The 20,340-nt window shown below is 33.3% G+C and overlaps 1 protein-coding gene across 1 annotated transcript in view; it reads left to right on the plus strand.

Annotated features, from left to right (window-relative positions):
- Window positions 1-20,340, plus strand: part of LOC138710641 (uncharacterized) — a 560,146-nt gene that overhangs the window by 44,187 nt on the left and 495,619 nt on the right. The gene's annotated exons all lie outside the window — the stretch shown is intronic.

Here is a 20,340-nt window from a genome sequence, read left to right on the forward strand (position 1 = left end):
AGCATGGAAAGAAATAAATGAATGGGTTATTTATGAAAGGGCCTACGTCTTGAATACTAAATTGTTAGCAATTAAAGAAAAACTGTTTATAAGCCTAAATTTTGAAATTAAGGCTGAAATAAAAATTGAATCATAAATTCTACAAAGTATTTAGAGTGTTAAACTCAGTCCTCTTCATATCTAAATCAATGTATCTACACCCAAAGTGCAGTTATTACATTACAAACTCATTTTCACAAAATAATGACTTAGGCCCTTTCATAAATAACCCATTCAAATACTTTATATTAATAAATTAATAAAATTTAAATTGTACCATTCTATTTGAATCAGCTTTTATGGGACAACGTAGGCACTTCGCATTGCAATGAGTGGAGAAATAATTTTTTGAATAATCTTGGAATGTACTATTTTTATTTAAATCAGGTTATTTATTGTTCCTTCATTCTTAATAGCATTTTCCTTTTTGTATTCGTTACTGTCTAGTGGTAATGGTGGTTGTGACTTGTGATGTATTTTCGAACTTATTCAGTTTTTGTGTCGTTAATCATAAGATTTTAAATATCTGTTACGTTTATGCTCGGTGAACAAATACTGTATATCAGATTTTGATTGGTTTAAAAAAGACCAGCTTTGTGGTTCGGATCTAAAAAGTCCGGATTCAGTATTTGGAACCCAATTACCTCTTTCAATTACTTTATTTATTATTTTTATATTTATTTATTTATTTATTGAATGAAGAGCTGCCGATTGCTATAATAAATTATTTTTCTACAATTCTTCAAGCGCCTTTCACTTGGAAAAAGAATATTTACACCTTAAAAATATCTGGATTTGCGTTGAAAAAGTATGAAATAATAAAATTGATTTGATTGTTGTATTTCTGACAAGAAGTATTAAATAATTTTTATGCATAAAGTAATAAACTCTCATTGTTTTCAGGCTGTGCAAAATTCTGATGTTATGAGTTTGGATAGTATAGAAATGTTTGTATTGTCTGTTAGGAAGTTTGGGTTGAAGATATGGTACACATTAACACAGTACTTTAACATTAATATGTTGTAAGTTTTTCTTCCTTTCTACGAGATCCTGAATGACACATGAATAAATCTGAAAATTCTGGAACACTCTTTAAAGAACCTAGTTGGAGTGTCCTAGAACTTAAAGAAAGGGCAGGAAGTTTACTCATCAGTAGCGCTTGGATTTTCATAACATAAATATATAGAAATATGCTTGCACATGTGACTTAAAAACTGAAATTTAAAACTGTGACCTATTGTCTTTTAGCCTTATTAAAGATCATGATGTTGCATTCTAGGATTCATTCTGCACGTACACATATCTATGACCCTGCAGAGCCATGTGACCCCTGTCATTACGATAATCTTGAGCCTCTTTCGCCTTTTATATGTGATTGCATTCCTGAGCAAAAACTTGCAAAATCGTTACCTATCCACAAACATGGCAAATTTCGTACTCCAAGCATTTCTATTAGCTGCACTCATTTGCATGACTTTTCAAAAAGACGTTTGAAAAAATTAAAGTTCGGTTGTAATATTACCTTACGATCTTTCGCATTATTTAAATATTTTTTGGTATGAGAAATACCTTAAAATTATGACTTAAATTATTATGCTGTTTTTTCAAATGTTATCTAAATATATTATATATATCTATATAAATATATTGCTGTAATTATGTTTTATTTATTGCTGTAATTATTGTAAAGTTATCATATTCATATATATATCACTGCACCCGGAAGTATAACCAGTTGCAGTGCTAATAAATAAATAAATAAATAAAAATAAATAAAAATAAATAAATAAATAAAAGACGTCGATACCACGAAGATGACGTAGTTTCTCAGTGTCCGGTTTAATTAACTTGACTTAGAAAGCATGTTGTAAATATTCAAATTGTCAATGTTAATACAGATAATATAATGTAATATTTGTTTTATTCAGTCTCATGACAAATCAATTATTAAAACAATGACATATATTTCGTAACATGTAGTCATTGAGTTTTATACAAAGTAAGTTACGAACGTTTTCGCCCATTCAGGCATCTTCAGGTTTTGTGTACAATATCTCATTATTAATCTGTATGGTAATTACAATGATAGTCGATGAGATGGACTCTTTAAAATTGATCATGATATATATAAAATGTACAAACATATGCATAATTAAAATGTAATCATGTTACAAGGTCATAAAATTGTAAAAATTGTGAACACGTAGTGTTTTACATTTTAAACTTCATAATACTCAGTGTAGATCTTGTTTTGTAGATTCCATTAAAATGATGAATTGTATCTGAAATATATAATTATGAAATAGAAAAGAGCAAACCTTCAAACTTAAGAGTGTGATTGGATTGAATTATCAAATGTACTCACGTTATTAATGCCTGAATGGGCGAAAACGTTCGTAACTTACTTTGTATAAAACTCAATGACTACATGTTATGAAATATATGCCATTATTTTAATAATTGATTTGTCATAAGACTGAATAAAACAAATATTATATTGTATTATCTGTATTAATTAACTTGAACTAATATTCAAGAGACATGCATGAATTAACGATTTACTAATCACGCAATAGGATGATAATTTTTTTATACCGATAACCTCATTCATATTAGGAATAGCGTACAAACGATTCTTTCTTCGAAATTCTTGCAATCTATTTTTCTGCAGTCTCACATGTTTTTCATTGTGAAACATTATTATTGTCAAATGAATACAATTTTACGGAAGTTTCAACACCTGACGTCAGTTGCTCAACAACGGCAATGAATTACGAAACACTTATGACGTCACTTGCTTAGGAACCGATGAGACTCTTGCATTGATATGGTCTTTAAGCGAGACTTACTTTCTTGAATGAATTATTTTTCTTATTTATCTTATCATAGACCCATACTAACGGCTCTCTCTCTCTCTCTCTCTCTCTCAAAAAAAAAAAAAAAAAGGTCAAACGTAAGTAGACCTAGTTCCATTGTACTTGTACAGATAAATGGCTATTCAATAAAAAATAAAGAGAGAATAATCAATAAATTCCATTAAATTTATTTCACTATGAATCATCACAATCTATATAAATAAAAATAAATACATTAAAAATCTAAATATCACAATGACACCCAACATAGAACATGAGCCTGAACGTTTTATGCAGCTACAGGGATAATTTATGAATCCCCTATCACTTTTCCTTTTTGTTTGTTTTTTGTTTCGTAATGTCAGAACGTATCATTTTATAAGGCCAATAAAAACTGCGTTGTTTATATTGGTAAAGGTTGAAAACGTGTATAAATTAACATAAACATGGAAACAAAGGTCACGAAAAAATGACATCACAGAATCCTAGCATTACACATCAGCAATGGAAATGGTCTAATCCAATTTCATGTTATATTTTTGTTTATTGTTTTCATACATAAGACCACACGACTTCCTAATGTTATCTAAATATAACAAGTCTGAGACGTCGATGCAACGAAGATGACGTAGTTTCTCATTGTACGTTCAATTCACTTCATTTATCTTATCCCTAATGGCGATGCCCACTCTTTCTCCTGTCAAATTGGGCGCACTTGAATTGCATGCGGGATCATTACAGGTCCAAAAAGTAAAGAATGAATTGCATGCGAGGATTTTTGAAGACACGCGAAAGCAGAATAAAATTAATTTGAAGTACCCTCTCAAACATATGCTGTAAATACATAAACAAGTGAGCTGCGTCTCTCCGGTAATGCAATATGACGGAGTGAGTGAAACAAACTACTTGTTAACAGTTCTAAATGCTATTTATTGTGGTAATAGCACCTACTGAAAACTGTTAATTATGTTTAGATGCATTCAACTGAGGAAGATTCAATCATAGAGCCCAGTGATATTCTATCTTTTTTGCTAGCGTACCCCCAAACTGCACAGCTATTACATAAGAATTAACAAAAGACCATGATTGATGTTGTATTAAAAATTTATTATTATTATTATTATTATTATTATTATTATTATTATTATTATTATTATTATTGATGATGATGATTTACGTAAAATGGTATTCAAGCAAGGAAAAACAAGAGTTGATATTGCAAAAGAAACTATAATATAATGCAATAATAATTATCAACACATATAAGAAAATAAATATGTCGGCATTTTTACAAACATAATAAGTGGGATACAAACCCCTTGAGATAATTCCGCGTATCCCTGGTGGTACGTGTACCATAGATTGAAAACCACTGATATAATCAACTGTTACTACCATGATGAGTAAATATTAAGAAGCTATTTGTTATTGATGATTAATAATTTTGCTTTCAAAAGACACTAATTAATAATAACGATATTTTAAAAGAATAATAATGATCAATAGAATATAGCCTACTGTATGAAATGTAGCAGATTGCTGCAATGACTTGAAACGTACAAAGTGTAAAAGACTAAAGTAGAAGAAGTAAGATGCGATGTAGGAAGACCGTAATTATAGGTAAATTATGTTAGGAAGAACAGCATGCAGAAGTGATGTGAGGTGCGATCTAACAGCAAACGTTCTGATGGGGGCAGATAAAAAAGTTAATTTTTTTCTTCCACCATGTTAATAATATCAAAAGAAGTGCTTATACAAATTTTGGCCACTCGACCTCAATTACGAGGCCGTCAAGAAAGTGATTTTCCCTGGGGCCGTTTATAGAAAAAGCACAATTGCGTGGAAATATTTATTGAAACAGATACAGCAATTGTTGCGCTATTTGTCAACATATCGCCCACTGGAATTGAGACATTTGTCATACCATGGATCAATTTTTGTGTCGCATAAGTCAACCGCTTCAGATCGGAACCAGCGTTTGACTGCGTCTGCACCTCTCTCTGTCGATCCCATGATATGAGAAATGTCTCAATTCCAATGGAAAATATGTTGAAAAATAGCTCAACAGTTGCTGTCTGTTTCAATGAATTTTTTCAATGAAATTGTGTTTTTTTTTTGTTAACAGCCCCTGGCGAACTTATTTTTTACTGCCCTCATAATTGCGGTCGAGTGGCCAAAATTTGTATAAGCACTTCTTTTGACATTTTTAACATGGTGGAAGATAAAAAATTAACTTTTTTATCTGCCCCCATCAGAATGTTTGCATGTAAGAGTAGTAATAACAGATGGTCAATATTTAAGATCAGTAAGAAGAAATGGATTGTTTGGAGTTAATTTAATATCAAGATAAGTGAAGTTACTAGTTAAACTGGCTGTCGGAATTTCATATTAATTGTAGGAAAATGTAATTGAAAGTTATGGTGGAACCCGTGCACAGAAATGTTGTGGTTCATCATAACCGTTATAGACGTTGATGACAATAAATATTATCATACATTAACTAATAAGGGAAGGTGGACGTGTTGAAGAGAACAGAAACTCGTTGAAGAGAAATCGCAATTAATAATAAAATGATGGTCTTAACCCTTTGCGGCATAGTGGTTATTCAGAAGAATCACCGTTTTCTTTCTTTTTAAATTTTTTGGCACGGATAATTCATTAAGGAACCACCTCTTGAGTATACATAGAGGTGCCATCTGTGTTTTGAAATTGTTTGCAGAGTTAAAATGTTGAAAAAAATTACAGATTGTTATGATCCATGATGTGAAAAACGTAAATAATTAATTTGTGCCGCAAAGGGTTAAGAAACAGTGAAATAACACCATTTCAGTTTATCAAAAAGGTACCTAACAATGTCTGTCCAAAGTTCAGCGAAGCAAAATATATGTAGCTTTTTCTTTTACCATAGGCCTTCTTAGCTTCTTCGTGAGGTTGTAGCTATCAGTGGCGTAGCATGAAATTTTGAGCAGGGGAAGCTAACTCAAGTTGTCTTTCATGCAATATGAGAAAACGTATTACAAAAATACAGTCTTAAAATAAATAGTAGTCAATGTCAAGTCAGCAGTCGAAGATTGGTTGGAACATCGTAAGTAACACCAATAAGGCATGACCTCAAATGGTACGTAGTAAATATGATTTCACGGTTTACACATATCTCTAACAAATAGACACGTATATGTATAACATTAGCTCACTCCCTGTCATACTTAGAGAAATCACAATATTAGTATCATTACGTAAGTATGCGTCTGTCTTTTGGTTGTGTCCTTCATTGACAGCAAGGGAGTCGGTCATTTGTTTGTTAAATTACACTTTTGTTCGTCTTGATAATACAATTGTCCTAAAAAAATTCAAGTAAATTAGTGTCAGGAACCGTTATTTCGCTCATTATTTATTATATTAGCCACAATGCACAGTAACATTCAACTGAACACAACTGACGAAAAGGGATAACTCGGAAACTACTTATTTTAAATGTTAAAGCTAGCTTCTTGCGAGCCTTGCGACTAGGGTAGTTTAGTTAGAAAGGGATGGAAAATCTGCGGGGTGGATTACACAGAAGAAACCAGTCTGCTTGGAAGCTGGTGTGTGCAGGCTTCTTGTTTTTAGTGCTGCATCACAAATCATCCTGAGTTGCCGCATCACAGTATTTAACGCGTAAATATAAATTCTATTAAAATTAATAAATAATTTTCTCCATAAACTGCAGGTTTATTATGAAATTATTATTAACTGGGGAAGCTAAGCTTTTTAGCTTACATTGACGCTACGCCACTGGTAGCTATCTATCTTAAGTGTAGAAAATGGAAATGGAAACTTTGCATAACATTAAATTTGTTTATACCTGTGTATGTGATGGCACGCAATTCGGATCCTTCTAGAAAATCGTGGCACTCAACTCAGATATTTTTTTTTTTTTTTACTTTCCGCATGCAACATGCACCGGTCGAATTGAGTACCGGTCTTTTCTGGGGGTAAAAGGTGCCGACCACACCAGTGCCGAGGTCGTGGAAGCATGGAGCTCCATGTCTCCATACGGCTTCATGGCATGTAAAGGCCAAAGAACTTAAAATGTAAGTACCGTTACTTTGCGAGTAAGAATTCAGGAATCGTTTATGCATGCTTTCCGCAAATATTGAATGTGAAACCATCCATGTCTCCAATATCACGGATGTTGGAAGAGTGTGTTTCCGTTAAGATCTGCAGCATTACTTCATGCGCTCTCTGGTCTGCGCGGTGGAATGACCTCCGCCGACCTCACCTCAGCTCACCGCGCTGCGACACGTACAGGAATTTGAATCCTGGACTGGTACTGCGACTTACTTTTCAATTATGGTGGTATGCTGGTAATGGAGCTATGGTGCAATGCCAGTGTCATAAAATGCAGGGTGAACAAAAGATGCGCTTTTCGAGATGCATGCATTCTCATTACACGTTTGAGTTCGACAACAGTTCAGTTCCTTTATCACGTTACGAATTATACTATCGTTTACACCAGGCCTGCACAAGGTTTGCGCTCTCCGAGTCTGCTCACAGCTCGAGAGCGGAATGCAGACATTGGCTGCGCTCTGTATAAGGGTGGACTGGAAGAAGGGATGATCTCGTACAAAATGTACACAAAAGGAAGTACTAGTACGAGTGTTCATGAAATGAATTCCCGTTCAGTGTTTACAAAACTATCTTGGATTATTATTAATTAATAAAGAAATATTTATTTTACAGAAATAATAGAAATTCTATAGTTAGTTAAATATACTCGTACAATATCATTTTGTTACATTTTTATTTATCAGTATATCAAAACGGAGTTTTATGCTGTTGGCATCTTAAAGCAATAGTACTAATCGTAATGAAACATCAGTTACAGATGTTCGAAGTCTGCTTTTATTAAAGTTGATAATAGAAAACAGTTGCTCACAAATATAAATGTTGAGCCAAACATAGCAATCATTTTCACAGCCAGCTTGTGTAGTCGTGGATATTATTGCTGAGGTTTAGTCTTGTAAAACTCAACTAGACTAGTAGTATTATTCAAACGATCTTTAGCCCTTAGGCCACATTGAAGATAAATAAGCTCAATCTGTAAATCATATGACACTGTTTCAGCTAATGTTGAAGGAATTTATTAAGATAACTTTAAACGTCTTTCCAATTAAGACAAGATCTTGGAATCTAGAATTAAATTCATTTTGAATTTCAATTAATATTTGCACATAATCGTTTAACATGGCTTCATCACGAGCAGTTTCTATCGTTGAAAAGTGAGCCATATTACCTTTCCGAAACTGACTTAAGAAAAGTGTAAGTTTACGACTGAAATCCCGTAATTTATTCAATACACCAACAACGAGTTGGCCTTTTCCCTGAAGAGAGATTTTTAAATTGTTGAAGATTAATAAATTCTAACGCGCCCTACCTCGTGTAATAATGCTACTTTCAACTCCTGAACCTTTTTATTGCTATCTTCACCAACAAAACCATCATATCTCTATGTGTGGGCTAGTAATGACGCATTATATTATTTGACTATGATTATGTGTGTGTATTCCGCCTTTGCTTATCATACAATTAAATGAATGAATTAATTAGTCATATTTTTTTCATTAACGTTTTCGGTACGTAAATTGTACCATCTTCAGATGTATGTATATGATGCTAATTGTTAACCAAGCCTATGGGTACATGTATCGTGGACTTAAATGATCAGTGTTTTTGTGCATACTGTGCTATGTCGGTGAAGTGTTGCCATGATTACATAAATGATTACCTTAACTCTTATATACTATTTGCTGGTACAACACTTTATCAAAATTAAATTAGAATGTTTCAGTCAATATTTAAAACACTATTTAAAAACACTGTTTAAAAAGCGCATAGTTTTTACATCACTTTAAATATATGAAGTATGTGATCACTTATTGTGTGGTGTTTGCCGGTGTGAAGTTAAATGAGGCAGTTGTGGTGATCTTGTTATTTAGCGTTGAGCTGGACGCAGTATCGTAACATAGCTATGTTTGCTAAAAGTGATGTTGAGACACTTCTATAATAGTTGATGGCATTACTGTGATTTGTATCCATAGATGTAATATTATAACAGAATGAAGGTTGTCAAGTCCATGGATTTAGTATCGCCTGGCGTGTCTGTAACAATATGATTAAGTATTAGTTTATGAATTTAAAATTGGGAATGTTTGTAATTGAAAATTTGGAAATTCCTTTAACTGGTATTGGTTATGGTTAACTGCTTGGGTAATGCCTATTATGTAAGAAAACAATGTCTAACACACAAAGTCACTCCAAATTACGCAAAAATTACTAGAAACAGATTCTATACAAAACCAGCCCAAATAACCAACAACCAGTTTCAGAAATTACGTATGAAAAATGAAATCAAATTCTTACACATAAAGAAAAACTACCTGAACAAGAAACTCTACGACTTACATTTACAACTTGAAAAATTTCTCGGCAACCAATGGGACAATATATATCAACATAGTCAAGAGAAAATAAACACAATAATGAAACGCAAATATGAAACACTACAGAAAAAACTTAATAACCTAATTACCAATCAGTCACAACGACAATCTAACTATCCCACATTCAATAATAGGATAGTAAACTTAACGAACCTCAAATTAAACACCCAAGAAGTAAACATCCTAAACAACGGATACAAACACAACTATCCACCAAATAATATCCGAAAAGTAATAGAAAACACAGCAATAGAAACCCAACATATCATACAGAACAGCGAACACGAAAACAAAGAATTCCTACAATACAGCACCGCTAAAATAATAGAAAAATATGTAAAAAACCCAAACACTAAAAAAGAGTTCAAAATAGCCAAAAACCAACATAAAGAACTAAAACAATTAAAACAAAAACTAAAAGACAACAACATTCTACACATAAAAGCAGACAAAAATGACGCAGTAGTCTTGATGAACAAAACAGAATACATAGATAAAACCAACGCATTTTTCACCAGCAACCAGATCACAGAAGTTAAATCAGACCCCACAGAAACTTATCAAAAACAAATAAAAACCGCCATAAAAATGCACCTGATTTTATACCAAAAAATAAAACCCTAAACCTCATCATGAAGAACCCCAAAGCACCTAATTTAAAAACACTACCTAAAACACATAAAAAAGAAATGACAATGAGACCAATAGTGAATTGCAGAGAAGCCCCAAATTACAAAGTTAATAAATATTTACACAAATTCTTAAGTAATAATATCATTCAAGACAACCAATATACCATCACCAACACAAAACAAATAATAAAAAAACTCCAAAAACTCAAAACCACGAGCAACACCAAAATACTTTCACTAGATGTCACAAATTTATATACCAACATACCAATAGATGAAACCATTAACATCACTATTCAAAAACTGAATGAAGCCCAATTAGATAACAATATAATTCAACAAATCACCCAATTACTAAAAACATCTCCAAAACAAAATTATTTCAAATTTGATAATAAAATATACATTCAATCAACTGGATTAGCCATGGGTGACCCCTTATCTGGATATTTAGCTAACATATTCCTACAAGAACTTGAAAACAAACATATAAATAATTTAAATAATAAGTTCAATTTCAGCACATACGCAAGATACGTTGACGATACAATAATAATATACGAAAACACCCAAAACAAAGATAGTCAAATACTAGATGAATTTAACAAATGGCATCAGAACATAAAATTCACCCTTGAACAAAGCAATAACAACAGCCTTAATTTTCTAGATTTAAATATAACAATAGCAACCCCAACAATTATATTTAACATATACAAGAAGGAAACAACAACCACACATGCTATAAAAAAACATTCAATACATCCAACCACACATAAAATTAGCAAATTCCGTTTCCTCATTGATAGATTACTCACAACACCGCTAAATAGAGATAATTACAATAAAGAACTTAATTATATAAAGCAAATAGCCTCTGAAAATGGATACGAAAACCAACTAATTAACAACTTAATACAAAAGAGAAAAACAAAACTACATAAAAAAGAATTCACAACATTACAGCCTGAGAAAACACAAAACAAAAAACAATGGCATAGTCTAACATATTACGGCAAGATTTCAAACAAACTTAGTAACTTTTTTAAAAAACAAAATATTAACATAGCCTCTCGTACCAACAACAAACTAAACAACATAATTCCCAATAATACCAACCACAATGAACCCCTCCTAAACAGTGGCATATACCAGTTAAACTGCAAAAATTGCACCAAAACATATATAGGACAGACCCGGCGCAACTTCAAAATAAGATTTCGGGAACACACCTCTGACTTCGTTTATAATAGAAACAGATCTAAATTCGCACAACACCTCATAGATGAAAACCACGAACTCGCAAATATTAATGACATTCTGAAAATACTAAAAATCACAAACGACCCCACAATAGAAACGGCGGAACAATTTCATATTATAAAGAACACAACTCAGGAAAACCCCTACTAAATGAACAAATAGCCAACATAAATAATCCACTCTTCAATTTATTCAAACTATTCCCGCCCAAACAATCACGCACACAGATTTTACCGATCCCCCCTCTACTTCCGGTAACAGACAATATAACTAAAAAAATACTGTGAGCAAGCCCATCGCTCTAGTATCAAGCACGAGCAGACCAATACACGTTAAAACTGTAAGTTACTTTTCTTACATAATAGGCATTACCCAAGCAGTTAACCATAACCAATACCAGTTAAAGGAATTTCCAAATTTTCAATTACAAACATTCCCAATTTTAAATTCATAAACTAATACTTAATCATATTGTTACAGACACGCCAGGCGATACTAAATCCATGGACTTGACAACCTTCATTCTGTTATAATATTACATCTATGGATACAAATCACAGTAATGCCATCAACTATTATAGAAGTGTCTCAACATCACTTTTAGCAAACATAGCTATGTTACGATACTGCGTCCAGCTCAACGCTAAATAACAAGATCACCACAACTGCCTCATTTAACTTCACACCGGCAAACACCACACAATAAGTGATCACATACTTCATATATTTAAAGTGATGTAAAAACTATGCGCTTTTTAAACAGTGTTTTTAAATAGTGTTTTAAATATTGACTGAAACATTCTAATTTAATTTTGATAAAGTGTTGTACCAGCAAATAGTATATAAGAGTTAAGGTAATCATTTATGTAATCATGGCAACACTTCACCGACATAGCACAGTATGCACAAAAACACTGATCATTTAAGTCCACGATACATGTACCCATAGGCTTGGTTAACAATTAGCATCATATACATACATCTGAAGATGGTACAATTTACGTACCGAAAACGTTAATGAAAAAAATATGACTAATTAATTCATTCATTTAATTGTATGATAAGCAAAGGCGGAATACACACACATAATCATAGTCAAATTGTGATAGCTTATCGGTATATCTTCAACATGAAATGGCATTATATTATGTTTTCCCCTTTCTTTCAAACTTTTGTGACAGATAAGTATTGACTCCAGCTGCTGTGAAAAAATAAGCATTTTCCCATGCAATATTGAAAGAATTTGCCTGATGATCACTTTTTCGTTTTTTAGATTCCTTCATTATGTAGCCGTAGATAGGCAAATTGAAATAGCTACTGTTAATACACACTACAACAGATAGCTGCGTGAACTATCCTCTACCTATAGTAGGCTTACGACATTCCGACGTACCTTTCCGGCCGTGCTCAATGAGCCCCGTGTGTGCAGTCCTGGTTTACATTTAATTTTCATCCATAAGTAGATTTCGAAGTTTGGGTCCAGTCGGAAAGATACAGGTTAACTGATAGAATATTGGACGGAGGTGGGGGGGGGGGAACAGACTAGGTTTGTCCACTTTTTCATCTATTGGATCTATCCACTGCGCTGTCTACGACTGGTTGGAAGTTTCTTACGTACTGGCACTGAAGATGGGACAGTTTGGATAACGTAAAGGCATTGCGAGTAGAAAACAATTCAATTGGAACAAATTTAAAAATATACATTATTACATTTCTTCCATAAGAAAAAAATCTTATAAGTAGAAATAAGTATATTTTATTTCACAAGGCAAAACGCGTCACAAGTGCTGGCAAAAATACATGGACTAAACATTTATGAGATGATTTTGAAGTACCGGTATCTATATTAAAAATTATAACATATAAATCCAAATTAGAAATAGGAGATATTTAAAATATGTAATTTAAATTAACTTTAATATAATAGGTATTATATTTAAGGGGGGGCAGAGGTGAAATTTTGAACAGAACTGAAGAAAATTTGGTTTTTTCCCATTTTTATTATCTTTATACACTATATTTTCATATTCCGATGTTAGTTTTTGATTATGTGCCCTTTAAAGTATGAAATTAAAACCAAGATAACTGTATTACTGTATTATTCCCATAATAAACTAATACTTTTCATTATTTATATATCTTCTCTGAACATATAAATAAAAAGAAATATTGAACATTTCTTACAATATGGTGCATGGAGCATTTTATATTAAACGATATAAAGTTTTATAAAATTATTAATATTTACAGAACTATTGTACTTAGAAAGTTGAAACTTGCTATGTCCATTACTAATAACATACTTTGTATTTATGATCAATTTCAAACAAATCTGATAAATTTTGTGAATTTTGAAATATTCACCTCTGCCTTCCCTTAACATACTATAATATATTTTAAGTATGTATCTTGTGGATTTGTGATACCGGTATTTCAATTTAATTAATTTGATTCTCAGGTTACTCTATTTTGTTATCAAGTGATCATACAAAACTTTCGTTCTCACTTCTTAGTAATATTAAATTTTTCCTAATACAATATTTGAGTTATAGGCCACTATTATTTTCATTCCTTCGCACTCTATGCTCAGTTGTTAATTTTAGTACGTGTTGAGAAACAAGTTCCATTCTAGATTAGAAAAAAAAACATTGTCCGAAGGGTGCTCTAACAAAACGAACACTTCAAGATAGGCCTGCGAGGAAAATGCGTTGTAGTAGCTACTATGCATCTAATTACGGTTAAAATACGTAAATTATTTCTGAATGCAGATCAGACAACTGAGATCTACAATGTAAAATGCCCACAGAATTATGTCGCTTAGTACCTTAAATTTAGATAAACCTATAAATAAATGTGTATTCTACTAGTCGCTAAAACTTAACTGAAGAATATTGCTGGAGAACCTTGTAAGTGTAGTGTAAATATTCGTAATTTAAATATGTATTGTATTGATTAAGGCTGGTCGAGTGGAAGAGAAGGCCTTATGACCTTAACTCTGCCAGCGAAAATAAAACATTATTATTATTATTATTATTATTATTATTATTATTATTATTATTATTATTATTATTATTATTATTATTATTATTATTATTATTATTATTGCAACAACTGATTAAGCGAACTTACTCATGTGTCCTTTGCTGGACTAAGCAAACAAGATGCCAGGTAAACTCAAGTCTCTGCCTACCACTCAGCAACTTTACGGCTGGATTAGAATGCCGGTAACTCTATAATTCGCAACATGAGAAAGTATGTGCCACCTTAGTGACATTTTTCCTAGTAAAAGTGCTTCGCCCGTGTGCAGAGTATCTTGAAACACCTTTCGCGTACACCTGGTTGACTTAATTCAGATCTTTGTTTACAGAAAGTTGAAGACCGCAATTAAAATCGTAAATGGAAGAAGAGTATCGGAGAACTTAACATTACCAAAAGTCAAGCTTCACTTTACATTTTATATCTCTTAAAATGTCTTCATCAGTTAATATTATTTCTGTAATATTTTCGTTCATTTGGCAGTATACTAAGAAGCGGCTATTTTGCTGTCTGCCTTTACGAAAATAGAGGAAACGTAGTAATGAAAATGGAAAAGTCTAATGTAGGTTGTTAAAATTTTGAGCTTCGTAACTTACGTTGAGGTTAATTTCTGTGACGTTACGGAACTAGTTAGAGTTACAGGTTCTATCGTGATGATCACATCACTTAAGATTCTAATGGGCTTTCTTTGCTACCTAATCATCGTGAAAGCGTGAAATTTTTTAGTTCTATAAAGCCTTCCTGAAGACGTCTAACCACAATGCTCTGCGACTTAATAGAGCAGGAATGATGAAGTTCATCGCTTATCCGCAACGGAGAACAGAAATGTTCCTCTTTCAGCAAGCAGGAATTAAGGCTGTTGGCTAACCTCTTCACTACACACCCTCTGAGCTTCTGAGATATCATGTCAGAAAAATGGGCAACGCTGAGGAAGTCAAGTCAACTGTGTGACAGCGACAGAAGGACTTGAGTGTTTTGCAATTTAACTAACAGAGGTCTTAGGACGCCATTTGATGCTTCAGTATACAAGACAAATTAATTACTTAGATAATATATATTAACGGATTGTGAATTCGAAAACGGCTAGAAAATCTCGAACGAACGCTTGTTTCTCTGCGTAAGACGGATAAACACAGTGAAGGGACGACTGGACACCACATAGACATAAGGCACTAGTTGTAAGTTAGTAATAACAGTAATAATAAAAAGACCTTGTAACTCAGCAGGTAGGTTTTAGTTTTTTAAACGTACGGTATGTTTATGACACACGCTTTCACTTATTTCGGTAAATATCATCTACTCTCTTTGTATTTTCATTGACCTTTCCGAAATGCATCATCCAAGGACTAGATGGCGAAACAATAGAGCCCACTTTTATTATTATTATTATTATTATTATTATTATTATTATTATTATTATTATTATTATTGTTATTGTTATTGTTGTTGTTGAAGAAGAAAAGGAGAAGACTATCTACTGTCAGTCTGTAACTTTTTTAAACATTCTATATTGTTGTTAAAAATATTAGCATGAGATATTATGTTTTCAGATGTTAGAGCGGCGACGAAAGTGCGCTTGCTCCATTATAATGTGCCCAGTCTGCAGGTTTGTGGCCTATATTGTAAGAATATGTTTTGTTAATTATCGAAAAACTCTTAAATTTTCTGATATTCATTTCCCCCCCCCTCCCACTTTTCTCTCAATGTCGCCCAAACTTTCTTAGAAAAAAAATTCTCCTCACAATACGTCGGCCTTGGTGATGTGTTACCAGTCTGACCGTTATGTACAGGTTCGCGGATCCAATCCCGACCGAGGACGATAAAATCTTTGACTAGGCTTCCTCCGGGAGTTGCAGGTCCCGTGTCGTATATTATGGTATGTGAAAGAATCCCAGGAAAAATTTGTTGGCTGTTTGATCACGCTCAGTTTTAATTAAATAACCTCTGTTGACAGCATCGTACTACTATCACTATTTCTACTGCTGTTACTATTTGTACTGGTATTACCATTTCTGCTGCTCCTGCTACTACTATTTCTGCTGCTCCTGCTACTACTATTTCTGCTGCTCCTGCTACTACTATGTCTGTTACTGCTACTGCTATTTCTGCTGCTACTACTACTATTTCTGCTGCTCCTGCTACTACCTACTATTTCTGCTGCTGCTACTGCTATTTCTGCTGCTCCTGCTACTACTATTTCTTTGCTCCTGCTACTGCTATTTCTGCTGCTACTACTATTTCTGCTGCTCCTGCTACTACTATTTCTACTACCATAACTTTTACTACTATTTCTGCTACTACTATTACTATTTCTGCTGCTGCTGCTACTACTACTACTGCTGCTACTACTACTACTACTACTATTTCTGCTGCTCCTGCTACTACTATTTCTACTACTGTTTCTTCTACTATAACTTTTACTACTATTTCTGCTACGATTACTATTTCTTCTACTGCTGCTACTTTTACTACTGCTGCTACTGCTACTGCTGCTGCTACTGCAACTGCTAATACTACTGCTGCTGCTATTTAAACTACTGCTGCTACTTCTACTACTGCTGCTACTGCTACTGCTGCTGCTACTGCAACTGCTAATACTACTGCTGCTGCTATTTAAACTACTGCTGCTACTGCAACTGCTAATACTACTGCTGCTGCTATTTAAACTACTGCTGCTACTTCTACTACTGCTGCTACTTCTACTATTACTACTACTACTGTTTCTATTACTATACTACTACCACTACTACCATTTCTAGTACTACTGCTACTGCTATTTATACTACCAGCTACTACTGCTCTTTCTTCTACAGTTACCACTATTTCTACTACAGCTACTACTACTACTACTACTACTACTACTACTACTACTACTACTACTACTACTACTACCACCATCAATTTTAAAAGCTTTATTGCCTCTGGAATCTTGGTGATCTCTGCGCCATGAAAACATATCTGACTCCAGCATTGCGACCTTCGCGAAGGGAAAGTCAAAGTAGGAGTGGGCGGCGGGCGACGTGAAAGATCTCTTGTTCGACCACATGTCGTCTCTATAACAATGCATTCCTGGGCGGAGTGAAATCCGCATTACTGAGCTCGAAGGTCTAAGTGCGATACTGGAGACTGATTTGCAAACGGTGCTTGGGAAAATATTAGGCTGGGCGACAACATAGCCAGCCAGTCACCTAAAGGCTCGTTGCCAAACGGATCTTTGTTCAATTTCCGACAGTTCCTTTGACGGAACAGCCATGAGGCGAGTTTCTTCGTAGCACATGTTTGTCCATGTGTTATTCGTGCTCTTTTAGTGCTCCATTATCTACCTCACTTCTAAAGGAGACATCGCAACTCAATTACTAGAGTAATCCCAAAGAAAGATGTGAACTGAAATGTGACAATTTTTAGAGTAATAAATTGACATAAATATACTAAAACAAATTGTAGGTGCACTTCTAGTGTTTGTGTAGAATGGAGAGAGTTAGAAGAATTGGCAAGGTTTGTTTGGGTTATCATCAGGCCAGGTTTCTTTGGTGAAAAATTTCCGATTTAGTTTTTTAATTATTAAAATATCGTACTTACGGTTAAAAATGTAAATAAATTCATAATAATTTTTTCAACCATGTAATGTCATAAGATTTATGCACAATCTTAATTAGCAATAAACACGGTATTGTATTTACAACATTCATGGCGAAATAAAGTTAATAATAATAATAATAATAATAATAATAATAATAATAATAATAATTGCACTCTTTGTAAATCAGCCTCATTGTTATTTCTGTTTTATACAGAAACCCAGTCATGAATGGTTCTGTAGGCCATTAAAGAGAATAAATAGTAGAATTCCCAAATAATTTCTGTTTTTATTCGTTTGCAGTTAATATATTCAAAAATAATATACCAGTACCGTATTTTGATTTGAAATAATTTTGAAGAATGTCCTTTTTTATATTTTATCGCAGAGATGAGGATTTTTCGCAGAAAGAGCCCTTAGTCATATTTATAAAACCTGCATATACCTCTTGCTGAATCTCTGAGTCAAATTTCATTTTTATTGCTTGTGAATAGAGACGAGAATTCCATGCAAATGCATGTTTTTATAGGAACATAGGACATAGCTCAAACTTTGTACTTACCCATTTCATTACCTTCCGGTTCCAAATATGTGTACTTTTTCTGTGCATATATGCATGTTTTGGCCTATTTGGGAATAAAAATATGCATAATGCATGTTTTTAGCTTAATCATGCATTTAATATATTCAGTTTAAATGCATGTTTTAATGGTTTTGAGTGGACACCTCAGTTTCTCGATTTTTATGTCCTCATTTTAGCTTCAGGAATCAGGATTGACGAAGGAAAAGAAGAAAAAACTAAATAACAGAAAAATGAAATAAAACGTTAAGATTTTCACAATAAGAGGTTTCACTGGACGGAAGTTCACTTTTACAACATTTTACCGATAACCCACTATAGACTGCGTGTCATAAATGGATTTATTACGTTGAATATTTTGAGAATAATAGGAAATATGGAGGGTTCAAGGAAACTGCCAGCAAATAATTTAGGTCAAAAGCACCCTCTTTCAGGAAGATTATAAATTCTCTCTCTTTTCCAGTACTAGTAGCAATTTAGATTCTTCCAAAATTGGAATCATTCGCTAAACTGTCTTTGCAGTGTGTGAACTTCGTAAGTGATTAATGTGTTTGTTTATTCCATTTGCGTGTGTTAATGTGGTTCTAATATGCCTCCAATTAAAGGTTCCAAAAGTGTACTCTTTACACAGTGATTTAAAGATCATATGGGGATATCGTATTCTGCGATTGTTGCAGTAAAGAGGTAGCTAAGCAGTGCTATTCTGTTTCCAATATTTTCTATGACAGTTGTTCTTTGTAAAACATTACGAAACTTCTTTGAAATAAACTGGACAGGGTCATAAACGCGAAACCGGACTACGGATTCTTTTGTTCAGTGAAGGTTATTTGTGGCGAAAACTTGAATGAAGAATTTGATTGACACTGTCACAAATATGTTCATTCAAGTTTACACCTATAATGTCTTGCAATGTAGAGAGGTCATTCTCTGCCTACAAAAACATATTGATTGACAAGCATAGGAACCTCACAGAAACAAATTAGAAATGTTGTTAGATGTTAACTGTGCAAAAAATGTGAAGTGAAATAAGAAATTTGGAACAAAATAAAAGTGAATATTTTAATCTATTTTTCGCTTGATCGTGCATGTTTCAAAGTTTAATAGTGCATGAATGCATGCATATTTTGGGATTTTATAGTACATAAAATTCTCGTCTCTACTAAAAAAAAAAAAAAAAAAAAAAAAAAAAAACCTGGCCCTTGTAATCGCAATTCCAGGCACTAACGCCGTCCCTGTGAATAATATAAAACCAACTACAACTATACGAGGACCCTGATATTACTTGAGGAAAAAAATAAGGCCCTTTTGTGTGTACAAACATAACGCAAACATAATGGGCCAATGTAATCAACAAAATTAGTAACATTGGAGTGATAATAGATGTACAGTAGTGATAAAAAAAACCGGACCAATCCTTGTAGCTGATTTCAGAGCCTTGTTCACTTCAGAGCACGATAGACTGGTAATTAAGACTTTCGTGGTTCGAATCCTGCCTGGGAAGGAAACTTTATTTTGTTCCTTATTCAAATTTATTCCCAATGCTTTTCGATTGCTGGTAAAATTCATGTTCAGCGAATAATAAGTTAATTAAGTAGTAAAATATCTGTGCAATCGAAAAGTATTGGGAATAAATTTGAAACAAAAGTTTCCTTCCCAGGTAGGATTCGAACCACGAAAGTCTTAATTACCAGTCTATCGTGCTCTGGAGTGAACAAGGCTCTGAAATCAGCTACAAGGGTCGGTCCGGGTTTTTTTGCCACTACTGTACATATCAGCCAGCATCTCAATCAGAGGGTAATTTTCGATTAGTACGTAGAATCGAATGCTAGTAGTCGACCTCGTTACCAAGGCAGTGGGCCTATAACTTATTTACATT

Source organism: Periplaneta americana, chromosome 12 (genome assembly GCF_040183065.1).
Source record: "Periplaneta americana isolate PAMFEO1 chromosome 12, P.americana_PAMFEO1_priV1, whole genome shotgun sequence".
Lineage (NCBI taxonomy): Eukaryota > Metazoa > Arthropoda > Insecta > Blattodea > Blattidae > Periplaneta > Periplaneta americana.